General features: G+C 38.0%; 1 non-coding gene across 1 annotated transcript; it reads left to right on the top strand.

The window, feature by feature from the left end:
• Positions 1-3,720: 3,720 nt before the first annotated feature.
• Positions 3,721-3,845, top strand: LOC114035861. The gene has a single exon (XR_003568277.1). It is a non-coding gene; the product is annotated as a U6atac minor spliceosomal RNA (small nuclear RNA).
• The last annotated feature ends 9,089 nt before the right edge of the window (positions 3,846-12,934 follow it).

Below are 12,934 nucleotides of genomic sequence, written 5' to 3'. Positions count from 1 at the left end.
ACCCCCTCACGTCCGGAATGACCTTCCTCCTCACTTCTGCCTCTTAGAGTTCCTCTCGGCTCAAGTGCCACCCACCTCCTGCATGAACCCTTATGTTGTATGTTTTGTATTTTCTTGTGTATGTGTTGTTTCCTTTGATAGAATGTAAGCTTTGTGAGGGGCAGATAGGGTTTCACTTGTGTCTTTGTATCCCTGATACTTAGTACGATGCCTGACACAGAGTAGTTACTTAATAAATCCTTGTTAATTCACTTAACACTTTAATTTAAGTGCTAACGTGTGAATTATATTGTGCTAAGTACTGCCAAACACTAAGGTGACTAAGACATATTGTCCTAGACCTGAAGGAACTTATAATCTAATAAGGAGATCAAACAGATGAAAAACTATCATACTGGAAAATGAAATCATTTGGATTTGAAATCAGGATTGTTTCAAATTCCAGCTTTTAGAAGCAGGTATGTGAGCTTGAGCAAGTCATTTTACTTTTGGACCTCAGTTTCCTCATCTGTAAAATGAAAATTGACTAGATGTCATTGAAGATCCCTCCCAGCTCTATCTATGATCCTGTTTTAAAAGAAAATAACTTTTATATAAAAATCTGATAAACTTAACTCTGCAGTTCCAACTATGATCACAAGATGGTACTCTTGGCTTGCAATATAAGAAAAGGATCTATCAAGCCCGGCTATGTTCAATTTAAGTTTGTTTTTCTTATTGGAAAGTGACTTTTATTTTTTATTTTTAACAATTAAAATTTATTTAATTTTAGTTCCAAATTCTCTCCCTTCTCCCTTTCCTCACCCATCGAGAAGGCAAGAAAAAATTCATTATGAATATGTATAGTCATGGGGCAGTGAGGTAGCACAGTGGATAGAGTATTGGCCCTGGAGTCGGGAGGACCTGAGTTCGAATGTGGCCTCAGACACATGATACTTGCTAGCTCTGTGACCCTAGGCAAGTCAGTTAACCCCAATTGCCTCACCCCAAAAAAAATGTATGTATAGTCATGCAAAACAAATTTCTTTATAGCCATGTTAAAAGAAAGTGAAGAAAATATGCTGCAGTTTGTACTGTGAGTCCATCAGATATCTATCTGGAAGTGGATAACATGTTTCATCATGGAGTACTTTAGAATTGTGGTTGGTTATTGTTTTGATCAGAGTTCTAAATCAAAGCTGATTATCTTTACAATTTATTATATTAATTGTTCTCCTGGTTCTGCTCACTTCACTTTGTGTAAGTTCATACAATTCTTCCTAGGTTTTTCAAAAGTTATGCTGATCTTCATCATTTCTTACAGCACACCAGTATATTACATCCATATACCATAACTTGTTAAGCTCTTTCCCAACTGGTGGGCATTCCCTCTGTTACAATATTTTGCTACCATAAAAAGAACTATACATATTTTTGTACATATGGGTCCTTTTTCTCTTTCTTGGATCTCTTCAGTACATAGCTCTAGTAGCAATATTGCTGGGTCAAAAGGTATATGCACAGTTTAGTACATTTTTGGGAATAGTTCCAAATTGCTTTCCAGAATGACTGGACTGTTTCATAGCTCCGTCAGTAGCGCATTAGCGTACCTATTTTTCTTTATCTCCTCCAATTCTAATAATTGTCTCAGTGATTTGTTGGTACCTCAGAATAATGGTAATGTGCTTTTCCCTCTACCTGTTCTTCTAAAGACCCATAATAACCTGCCTCCATAATGCTGGATCTCTGATGCAATGACTATTTTCCTGTACTTTTTGGATCCTATGATGTGTCTAGAACTGGAATGGATCTTCCAGGTTATCTAGTCCAATCCCTTTTTACAAATGAGGAAACTGAGGTTGAGACATGTGACAATTTGCTGCAGTTCACACAAGTAATAAGTGGGAAATCTAGGATTCAAACGTGTCCCATGACTTCTAGTTAAGCACATTCTTTCTGGTGCACCATAATACTTCCCAGTTTATTAGAAAATTAATTGTACAAGCACATGGTTGGAAAACTAATCTCTGTTCCATAAAACTACATGTTCAGCATATGTATTGCCTCCTATGGGAAGCTTTTTTTTTCTTGATCTTTCTAGTTGTTATTACTGCCCTCTTAAATTATTTTGTATTCACTTACCTGTTTACATGTCCTCTCTCCCCAGTAGAGTAGGAGGGCCTTAAGGGCAAGTTCCTTTGTTACTGGGTTTTTTTTTTTTTTGTTATCCCTAGCACCTAACAGTACCTTACCCATAGGCAATTTTATGTGTATGTATATGTGTATATGCATGTATGTATATATTTATGTATCTATGGATACACACATATGCATGTGTGTATGTATATATTAAATATATATGCATATATACATATATATATATATATATATGTGCTTATACATAACCCACACCCATACACAAACACACAGATTTGTTAACAGGGAGATTGATTCTATATTTGAGTCTTTTAGTAAAACTTGAGAAGTATGCTCCATCTCTGTGATGGATTAAAGTAAATCAGCAGAAGGCTCCCTGCTCTTTTATTTATTCCACCCAAGAACATCTGTGTCGGGTTTTCTTAGACTAGTGGGAAATCTTCTCCAGAGTTAATAGGTATTTAATTCTTGAGGGAAACTGATGTCACTTGCAAGGAGGCAGTCCTGTTGCCAACCTACAAGAGCTCTGTCTCTAACATCTTAAGATTTGGCTCCAACTTCTCTGTACATAGAGCCATATTTCTTTCTTTCTTTTTTTTAAGTCAATTGGGGTAAAGTGACTTGCCCAGGGTCACACAGCTAGTAAGTGTCAAGTGTTTGGTCTGAGGCTGGATTTGAACTCAGGTACTCCTGACTTCAGGGCCGGTGCTCTATCCACTGCGTCACCTAGCTGCCCCCTACAGCCAAATTTCTTGATGAGGAGATACTCTTGACTGACAGTGCAAGTCACTGACCAGAGATGTTGAAAATACAAGTTATTGACAAGGGAAGACTATGTGCTAATTTGGAGATGATGAGTAGATCATAATTAACCTTCCGGAAACATCTCTATATGGCACACTTGTATCTCTGAAAAAGCTAAATTGGCTGAGAGGTGGGAAGAAATTCTGTGATTAAAAACTAGGACTCTTTAGTTCAGAAAAGTGAAGGCATAATAGAACATTGGATTTAGAGTCTGAGGACCTGGTTTGAATCCTGTTTCTATTTTTATGTCTGTGTCCCTGGCCAAATCACTTCTCTCTGTTCCTCAGTTTCCTCAACTATAAAATGAGAGAGTTAGACTGGATAATCTCTAGCTTTAGACCCTAAGGTCCTCAGTGTCAGGTGACGTGACTGAAATGTTTCGAATCATGTATGGCACAGATAAAGTCATTATGCACTTGTGCCCTTAAACTTGAAATTCTAGGATAAGGGGCAGCCTCTTAGTTCAGATAAATTTAATATATATAAGAAATGCCACTTCACAGAGAGGGAAAGAAACTCATTGCCCCCAGAGGATAGTAGTGGCAAGAAATTTTTAAAAGAGTGCTAACAGATTTATGAAAATTAAAGCCATAACTGGTTACTGTTATTTGTCCTTCATTCTTGAAGAGGACCATGAAATCAAGGAGGTGATGCCATGACATGCAAGTGAACTGGATTTAAGTGAGAGAAGGCTGTACAAAGTCACCAACCTCACTTTCTCCTCAGGAGCCATCTGGATCCAGTGGCAAGATATAGATCAGGATGACTGGAGATGACTCTGGATGCAATGGGAGACCAGGTTAGCAACTCCCGTGATAAAAATGGAAGAGGTCCTAGTGGCTTTTATAGCACATACATAGTTAAGGCATTGCCACCTACTCTGTGGCATCTAATTGGCTACTAGGAAAAGCCCAGATGTATGTAATCCTGAAAGTTGACATAAGGGAAAACAAGAATGCCCTATCAAGTTTCATCCTTGGTGTCAGTAATGCTGAGGCAGATGCACAAAGGTTAGAACCAATATGGCACCTCTTATGTTCCTATATGTCATAGTTTTAAGAAGATCTGCTTCTAAAGAATTAAATGCGGCTGAAAGTCTAACTGCTTATGAGGACAGCATAAGGACAGCACTTGGTCGTCATAAATAGGACAATATCTCTGTTAACCACCAGATGGCATTTCCATAGTTTGGGTATAACAGTGCTTCGAGCACTTCTCATAAACTGGTAGGAAAATCCAAATCTCTTCACCCTGCAGACACTAGGTATCCACAGCTTTGTGTCAAGTATTCCCATCATTATTTCTTCTATTTGTTATATTCTCTCTCTCCCCCTTACTAAGCACTGGTCAGCTGGTTAAGGGCAGGGATTGTGTATTATTCATGTTTTTATCCCTTAGTTGTTTAGCTGGGTCAGTGCCTTGCACAAAGTAAGTGCTTTATAAATATTTGTCAAATGCACAAATATGTTTCATAGACACAAAAAATAGATATGCAAAGTTGTAACTAACTCAAGCAACTAGGGTTTTGCCTGAGGGCACCAAGCTGATAGCCTCTAGCAGGTATATCCTTCTCCCCACAGTTGTCCTCCAGGGCTTGTGATCCTCTGTCTTCTATTGCCACCAACCAGACTTTCTCAACCAACCATGGGTCTTCATCTCATAAGGCTCTGGTTGCTATCAGCTGTCTCTAGTGATTACTGCCCTGTCCTGTATGCTGTGATGGCTTCAGGGGCTGGGCCAGTGGCCAGGAGAGGGGAGTGGTGAGAGGGAGCTATATTGCAGGGCCCTGGGACGTAGGGGTGCTGCACTGTGTCTACCAGGGCGCCAGGGGGGAAGTGATGGTCAAATTTGCCTGGCTTATATAATGTGCCTTCTGGCTCTTTCCTCAGGGAAGAGAAAACATGCACAGAATTTTAAGCATCTTAACAAATTTTCTGAAAGATATTATTTGTAGCCATTAGAGATCTGGGAAAGCCTGGAGATGAGATAGACCTATACCTAATAGCTAAATGGGGAAGGGATTTGGAAAGACTTCCTGTAGAACATTTGATTTTAGCTGGAACTTGAAGGAAGACAGAGATGGCAAGAGGTAGAGAGGGGAAGGGAGAGCATCCAGGTATTCGAGAGAGCCAATGAAAATGCTGCAGTTGGGAGAGTATCTTGTTCAAAGAATAGGAAGAAGACCAGAGTCCCTGGGATTGGGGGAGGGTGTAAAGCGTGAGAAGACTATAGTATGGAGTATAATCCCTTTATAGTATGGAGGAACATCAAACAGAGTATTTTATGTAGGGAGCCACTAGAATGTATACTCGTGATTATACTATTTATACTAGGGAGCCACTGCAATTTATTCACCACATGGGTGGGGGGAAGGGGGGCTGGGGGAGGGAAGGGGTGCAGGTGACCAAGGTCAAACCTAAGGTTTAAAAAGATCTTTTTGACAGCAGGGTGGAGAACAGACTGCAGTAGGGAGAGACTTGTGGCAGGCAGTCTAGGCAGCAGGCATGAGGTGAGGAATCCTTTCAGTCACCCAGGCTCATAATCTCATCACCCTAAATTCTTCTCTTGTGCTTATCTCACATGTCCAACCAGTTGATAAATCTCCTAACTTCTGTCTCTACCGAGGGTTTTGGCCTATGTTCCATTCCCTCCAATCACAGAGACACCACCTAATTCAAGCCCTCATCACATCTTACCTGGACTATTGCAATAGTTTTCTCATTGTTGTCTCTGTCTCATGTCCACTCCAATCCATTCTCCACTTAGCTATCAAAGTGATTTTCCTAATGTATAGGACTGACTGTCACCCTCTTGCTCAACAAACTCTAAGAGCTCCCTATTAAATCAAATATAAAGTCCTTTGTTGGACATTCAAAGCTTTTTACAACCTGCTATCTTCCTACCATTCCAGTCTTCTTATATTCTACTGTCCTCTACACACACTACATTACAGTGATACTGGCCTACTCGCTATACCTAACATATGGCATTATCTCTCTCATCTCTGTGCTTTTACACATACTGTTCTTCATGCCAGGAGTGCTCTCCTTCCCAGCCTCTGACTCTCTGAGTCTCTGGATTCCTTTAAGACTCAACTTAAACATCATTTTCTCAAAGAGGCCTTTCCTGGTCCCTCTCAGCTTCCAATCCTATCTCCCTTCTAAGGTTACTTTCCATCTACTCTATATTCATCTTGAATGTTCTAATTTACATATGTTGTCTCCTACATTAGCATATAACATCCTTGAGGACAAAGAAATGTTCTGCTTTTTTTTTAATATTCCCTGGCACTTTAACACAATGTGAGGAAAATCCAGGAACCAGAATGGGGAAACAAATGAAAAACATGAGTGAAGATGAACAAAGGCAGAAATAAAAGCAATAGGGCAGCTAGGTGCCACAGTGCATAGAGCACCAGCCCTGGAGTCAGGAGAACGTAAGTTCAAATCCAGACTCAGACACTTGATACTTACTAGCCGGGTGACCCTAGGCAAGTCATTTAATCCCGATTGCCTCACCAAAAAAAAAAAAAAGAAAGAAAGAGAGAAAGAAAGATCATGAACCTACACACTCATGATGTAATAATGATGGGAGACCTCAGTTATCCAGACAAAAGGTGCTGAAGCTTCTAACAATTTCTTTGATTGCTTTAATTATAATTACACTCTTCAAAAGATAGAGAAAACAATATTTTGGATCTAATTCAGGGGGAACTGTTTGCTGGGGTGAAAATGATGGGAACTTTGGGGGCAAATAGCTGCTCCATCTTAGAATCTGTATTAGAGAAGAGAAAAGCCAAACGTGATCTAACACGTACTCTAGATTTTGGGAGACTAGATTTCAAGGGACTCAGAGAAAACATGGGAAAGATCTCAGGGACTAAAATTCTACAGGAGGAGCTGGCCAGAAGTGATGTACAGCCCTCAAGAATAAAATTCTAGATGCAAAGAGTAACAACTCTTATGAGGAACAAAAGGGGAGTTGTTTAAGAACTTAAGAATCAAATAAGATTTGTTTTAAAAGTGTTTCAGTAATACTTTTTTTGTTTTTATGTCACAGTCATTCTGGAAATATTTTGATCCTTCAGAAATGAACTTCTATTATAACAAATAGAAATGTGTAGAAATTGCTGATAAAATGATTACATCTGAAAATATATGCATTGTCTTGCCCTTATGGCTCTGGGTCCTCTCAGCCAAGAGGAGAGAGCTATGTTTTATTTTGTTTTGTTTTTTTTTTCTGGGACCATTATTTGTTTTTGAATTGCTCTAAGTTAAGGTTCCTTTGAATGGCCTTTTCATTTATATTGTAATCATTCCATATCTTTTTCTCCTGCTTCTGCTTATTTCCCTCTTCAATGTAAGTCTATATAAGTTCATATGAGCATTTCCATGTTTCCCTGAATTCTTCATATTTGTAATTTTTTACTGCACATTTAATTCAACCATTCTTGAGTTGATGAGTATACACTTTCTTTTTGTTACCAGAAAAAGTTCTACTATGCATATTTCAGCGTATATTGGACCTTTGTTATTATCCTTGACTTCCCTGGGTATAAAAGAGTAGGATTGCTGGGTCAAAAGGCATGAACAGTTTCGTTTCTTTTCTTACATAATTCCAAATGTATATATCTAGAATCATCCAGCCAATTTACAGCTCCATCAACAATGCATCAATGAGCTTATTTTCCATAACCCTGCTAATATTGACTATTTCTGCTTTTGATCAACTCTGCCAATTTTCAGAGTGTGGGGTAAAATCTCAGAGTTATTTTGGTTGGCATTTTAAAATTAATACTGGTTTGGAGCATGTTTTCATATAGTCATTTATAGTTTCAATTCCCCCTTTAAAAATTGCTCATTTCCTTTCAGAACTCTGATACTGGGGGAATAGCTCTTGGTCTTATATATTTACACAGTTCCATGTGTATCTCAGATATCATACTTTTATTAATGATATTTGATTTCTCCCCTGGATACTTTCTGTCATTCTCTCTGCATTGTTTTTATTCATGCAAAAGTTTTTAAATTTGATGTAATTGAAACTTCCTATTTTGTCTTCTATGATAACCTCTATACTCTACTTTGTTTGGCTGACAATTTAGTGATAGTTGTAAAATGTATCTTCATCTGTTTTCCTCTATATTTTTGATGATATGACCTTTTCTGTTCAGTTCAAATATACATTTGGATCTTATTTTGGTGTTTGGTGTAAATTATCAGCCAAAACCTAATTTTTACCTAACTACTTTCTAGTTTTCCTAGCACTTCTTGTTAAATCAAAAGTCCTTCCCTCAGTACTTTATATTCTTGGATTTATCAAACACTGGGTGACCGTTTTTCACTTGCTTCTGGTCTTGCTCATCTAATTTGCTTCAATGATTTACTTTTATTTTTTAACTAGTACTAAGTAGTTTTTATGATTGCTGCTTTATTATATAATTTGAAGTCTGGCCAAATGCTATAACCCTTTCATTCTTCCTTTTTTTCATTATGTCCCTTGAGATTCTGTACTTTTTGTTCCTCCAGAGGAATTTTATTATCTAATTTAGATTTTTAAAAGACAGATGATGGAAGCAAGTACAGGTAATGAATGATGAATTAGAAAGTGAGACATAATTCTCAGAACAGTGTCCGGAGAGCTACAAGTAAAAATGAGCTGAGGTTGGTAGGGAAAGCTAAGGGTAACAACAACAGAAAAGTCTGTGCATGTCTGTGTTATTATAGCTACATGGAAGAAAGAGTAGGATCAAAGAAATGATAAGACTGATACTCATGGTGCAACAATGATAACAGATAATGGAGAGAAGGCAGAGTTAGTCAGCCCTATTTTGTTTTTTATTACTCTGCCCCTTCCCCCCCAAAAAAGAATGATCTTTGACCTGGAAAATATAGGGAAAAAATGGCTAATAGGGAGTTTTATTGTTGAAGATAAGTGGGAATATGATAAGAAAGCCTTTGATGGATTCAAGTCGCCAGGCCCAGATGAAGGTAGTGAAAGGACTAGAAGATATGATCACTAAGCTACTTTTCAATAATCTTCCAAAGATTGTGGAGATTAAGGGCAAATGTCTTCATTCGGGGGAAAAAAAAAAAAAAAGGAAAGTGAACAGATTCTGGACACAGGAGGGCTTGATTGTGATTCCTGACAACATTCTAATGTATTATTAAAGAGATGATTAGTGACTAACCAGAAAAGAAAGTGGTGGCCACAAAGAGCTAACATAGTCTCATCAGGAACAAGTCATACCACACTAATCTCATTGTCATTTTTGACATGGTTACTTGACTGATAAATCACAGAAATGTGATTGCTTACCCAGGAAAAAAAATAGATTAACCAAATTTTAGTAAAGCATTTGATAGTGTTTCATGCTCTTCTTGTTGAAAATATGAAAAAATATGGGAGTAGATAATAGCCCAATTTTGTCGTTGTGTAGTTGTTTTCAGTCATGTCTGACTCTGTGACCCCATTTGGGGTTTTCTTAACAGAGATCCTGGAGTGTTTTGCTGTTTCCTTCTCCAGCTCATTTTACAGATGAGGAACTGAGGCAAACAGGGTTAAATGACTTGCCCAGAGTCACCCAGCTAGTTATTAAGAAGGTTCAAAACGGATTCAGTGGCCAGATTCAAAGAGTTGATATTAATGGTTTGATATTAATTTTTAGAAGAGGGCCTCTAGTGGAGTGCCCCAGAAATCAGTGTACTGTTAAGACATTTTTTATGCATGCATGCATGCATAGAGGCATGCATAAACTGTATGCCTGTCAAATTTGCAAATGACACAGTGTGAGGAGTGGGGCAGGAGGAGGAGATAATTAACACATTGAATGACAGAATCAGTACCTAATATGATTCTGATTATCTAGAACATTGAGATGAGTCTAACAAGATGAAATTTAACAAGGGCAAACATAAAATCTTATATTTGGATTAAAAATCACTTTCATAAGTATAGGAAGGGTGGGAGAGACAAATAGTTCATCTGAAAAAGACCTGGAGTTCTTAGTGTATGATAAACTCAATATAAATTAACAGAATGATATAGCAACAACAATTAAAAAAAATAAGGCTTAGGCTATATATTGAGAGAGTTCAGGATGAGAGAGGTAATAATCATGGTGTACTCTGCTGTAGTCATCTTATATCTGAAGCCTTATTCAGTTCAGAAGCCTTAATTAGGAAGGATATTGATGAACTTGAGGGTAACCGGGATGGTGAAGGGGACTTCAAGATCATGCCTCACGAAGACTGGGTTGTAACTAGTTGGGATGTGGGAACACGATGGCTATCTTCAAGTGTTTGAAGGGCTGTCATGTGGAAGAGGAATACATCCTTTCTTTTTGGACCCAGGGGAAGATCTATGAGCAATGGGTGAAAGTTACAAAGAGGTCATGTAAGGAAAAACTTCTAACAATTAGAGCTATCCAAAATTGGAATGGCTTGCCTTTCAATGTAGGGATTTCCCTTTCATTGGAGGTCTTCAAGCAAAAGATAAACATTTGCTAGGTATGTTACAGAGGGGATTCTTATCAACTGATGGATCTGCAAGTATTTATTAAGTGCATATTGTATGCCCTGGCGCGGTGCTAAGAGCTGGGGATACAAAGAATGAAACAATCTCTGCTTTCTGATGGAATTCTAATGGAATGTTGCCCAGAGCCTGATTATACTTGAGGTCCCTTCTAACTCTTAAGATACTGTGATTCTGTAAAGTAAAAACGTGTGGCCACAGTTCCACAGAAACAAAATTTCTGCCAAATTCCAAGTCATAATCTCAGTTCAAGGATAGAAGCTTCCTTTTGAGCTAAATACACAGGGGTCGACTTGTTTTGCAGCTTACAAAAAGGAAACAGGCCTTTTAACATCTTGTGCTTCAAGTGTTGGAAATTTCTTTTTGATACTACTTTGTTTTTATGTATGATTTTTCATGCAATCTCCTAGGATTAGATTGATCTTTGAGAGCCTCTTTCAGCTAATTTGTCTATGTCTCAAATAATCACTTAATCTTTGTATAGGAGAGAGAGTATGTCTTGTGTGACCTTTAAAACAAGACCAATTTGAGAGGGCTGAGTTTTAAATAAAGGCAAATCCCTTCTCTTTTCTGTTTATTTAATTATCTACTTGATCAATTGGATGTGGTTTCAGAGTATGTGGATATGCCAATCAATAAAACCAATACACATTTATTAAGTGCCTATTCTGTGCCAGGCACTGTGCTAAGCACTGAGGATACAAAGAGAAGCAAAAGACAGTCCCTGCTCTTAAGGAGCTCACAGTGTAATGGGAGAGACAATAAACAAATACATATATACAAATGAGCTATATATAGGATAAGGAAATAATTAAAAGAGGGAAGGCACTAGAATTAAGAGGGGTTGGGAATATATGTCTTGGAAGGATCAGTGGGTGAGCATGTGTTTGCATCTGCTGATATATGGTGGCAATACACTGAAGAGATAAGAGAATATGAAAGTTTGAGGCCAGACTAGTCTATTTCACTGAAGATTCAAACATTGCTATGCTTTAGTACGGCCCTCCTTGCACCAAGGTTTGGGCTTAGTCCTATAGGTTCAGAAGCTATAGGATCTAATTTTATTAGTTCTAATTTATCTAGTTATCAGAACTAATTTCATCAGTTTATCAGATTACGTCTTATAGATTTGATCTCTCCATTTTTTGAAAAACAAACAAACAAACAAACATCTTTTTCTGATAAGAAGCATTTATTTTCTATCCCTCCCACTCTGGAGGAAAAAAGAAAAAAAAAACAATACCTTTATAACATATAAATATAATCATGCAAAACAAATTCCCACATTGGCCATGTCCAAAAATATGTGTCTCATTTTGCATTTTTAATCCATCTGGGTATCATTCACATCTTTGTGTGAATTGATTTCATCAACTGCTTTCTTCATCACTTTTAATATTTTTTGGGTTTTTTGGGGGGGTTTTTTTTTAGGCAATTGGAGTTAAGTGACTTGCCCAGGGTCACACAGCTGTAAGTGTCAAGTATTTGGTCTGAGACCGGATTTGAACTCAGGTCCTCCTGACTTCAGGGCCAGTGCTCTATCCACTGTGACACCTAGCTGCCCCTGTTACCTTTAATAATAATTAGGGAACTGATAAAGGGAAAGAAAGACTGAGGAGCCAGTAGAATGTAGAACATTTAGAGGAAAATGGTGGAGGAAGGATGGAAAAGTGTGGTGACAGAATGAGTGGCAGACTTTGTAGTCAGAAGAGACCTAAGTTTGAATCCTGCTTCACAGGCTTACTAGTTGTATAACCAGGGGCAAGTGACTCAAAGTCTCCACACTTCAGCTTCCTCAACTGTAAAACTGGGACAATAATATCTTTAGTGCTTACCTCCTAGAAATAGAGTTAAGGTTCACAGAGGCATACTATAATTACCAGCTATTTTACTTGAGGCTGTCAGGGAACAGGATGAGGGAATTCGGCGCTTGGGGTCTTAGAGAGAAGGTGGCCAAAACCAAATTGGAATACTTCAAATTCTTGCCTGGGAAAAAAAGCAATGGAAAAGGAATCAGGAAATTGAGGTCATAGGTCTGGTTCAGTTCAATAGTTGAGTCACCTAATCGCATCTTCTCTGCATGCCTTAATTTCTTCATATGTAAATGGAGGTTATCATGAGGATAAATTGTTTAATATATGTGAATACAAGAAAACTTCAATAATAGGCCCACTGACATGTTGCATGTTCATCTTTGGAGGACAAGTCTTAGTTTAAGGTTGGAAAAGATCATCTCCAGTAGACTGGCTACCAGGGAATCTAATGTTTTTTTCCTGGTCATAGCAACTCACAAAAACTATTCTATTAGAGCTCTGAGGGATTGTCAGAGGAGGCTTGGTATAGTGGAATGAATCCAGGACTCAGTCTCAGGAAAACCTGTGTTTGAATCCTACTGCCAACATCATATGACTGTGTGACCATGGGCAAAAGTTTTTACCACTCTGAGTTTCAGCCAAATTAA

The sequence above is a fragment of the Vombatus ursinus genome, unplaced genomic scaffold (genome assembly GCF_900497805.2).
Source record: "Vombatus ursinus unplaced genomic scaffold, bare-nosed wombat genome assembly UNPS02009205.1, whole genome shotgun sequence".
NCBI lineage: Eukaryota > Metazoa > Chordata > Mammalia > Diprotodontia > Vombatidae > Vombatus > Vombatus ursinus.
Note: the sequence above shows the minus strand (reverse complement) of the source record. Positions and strands in the feature narration are given on the sequence as shown.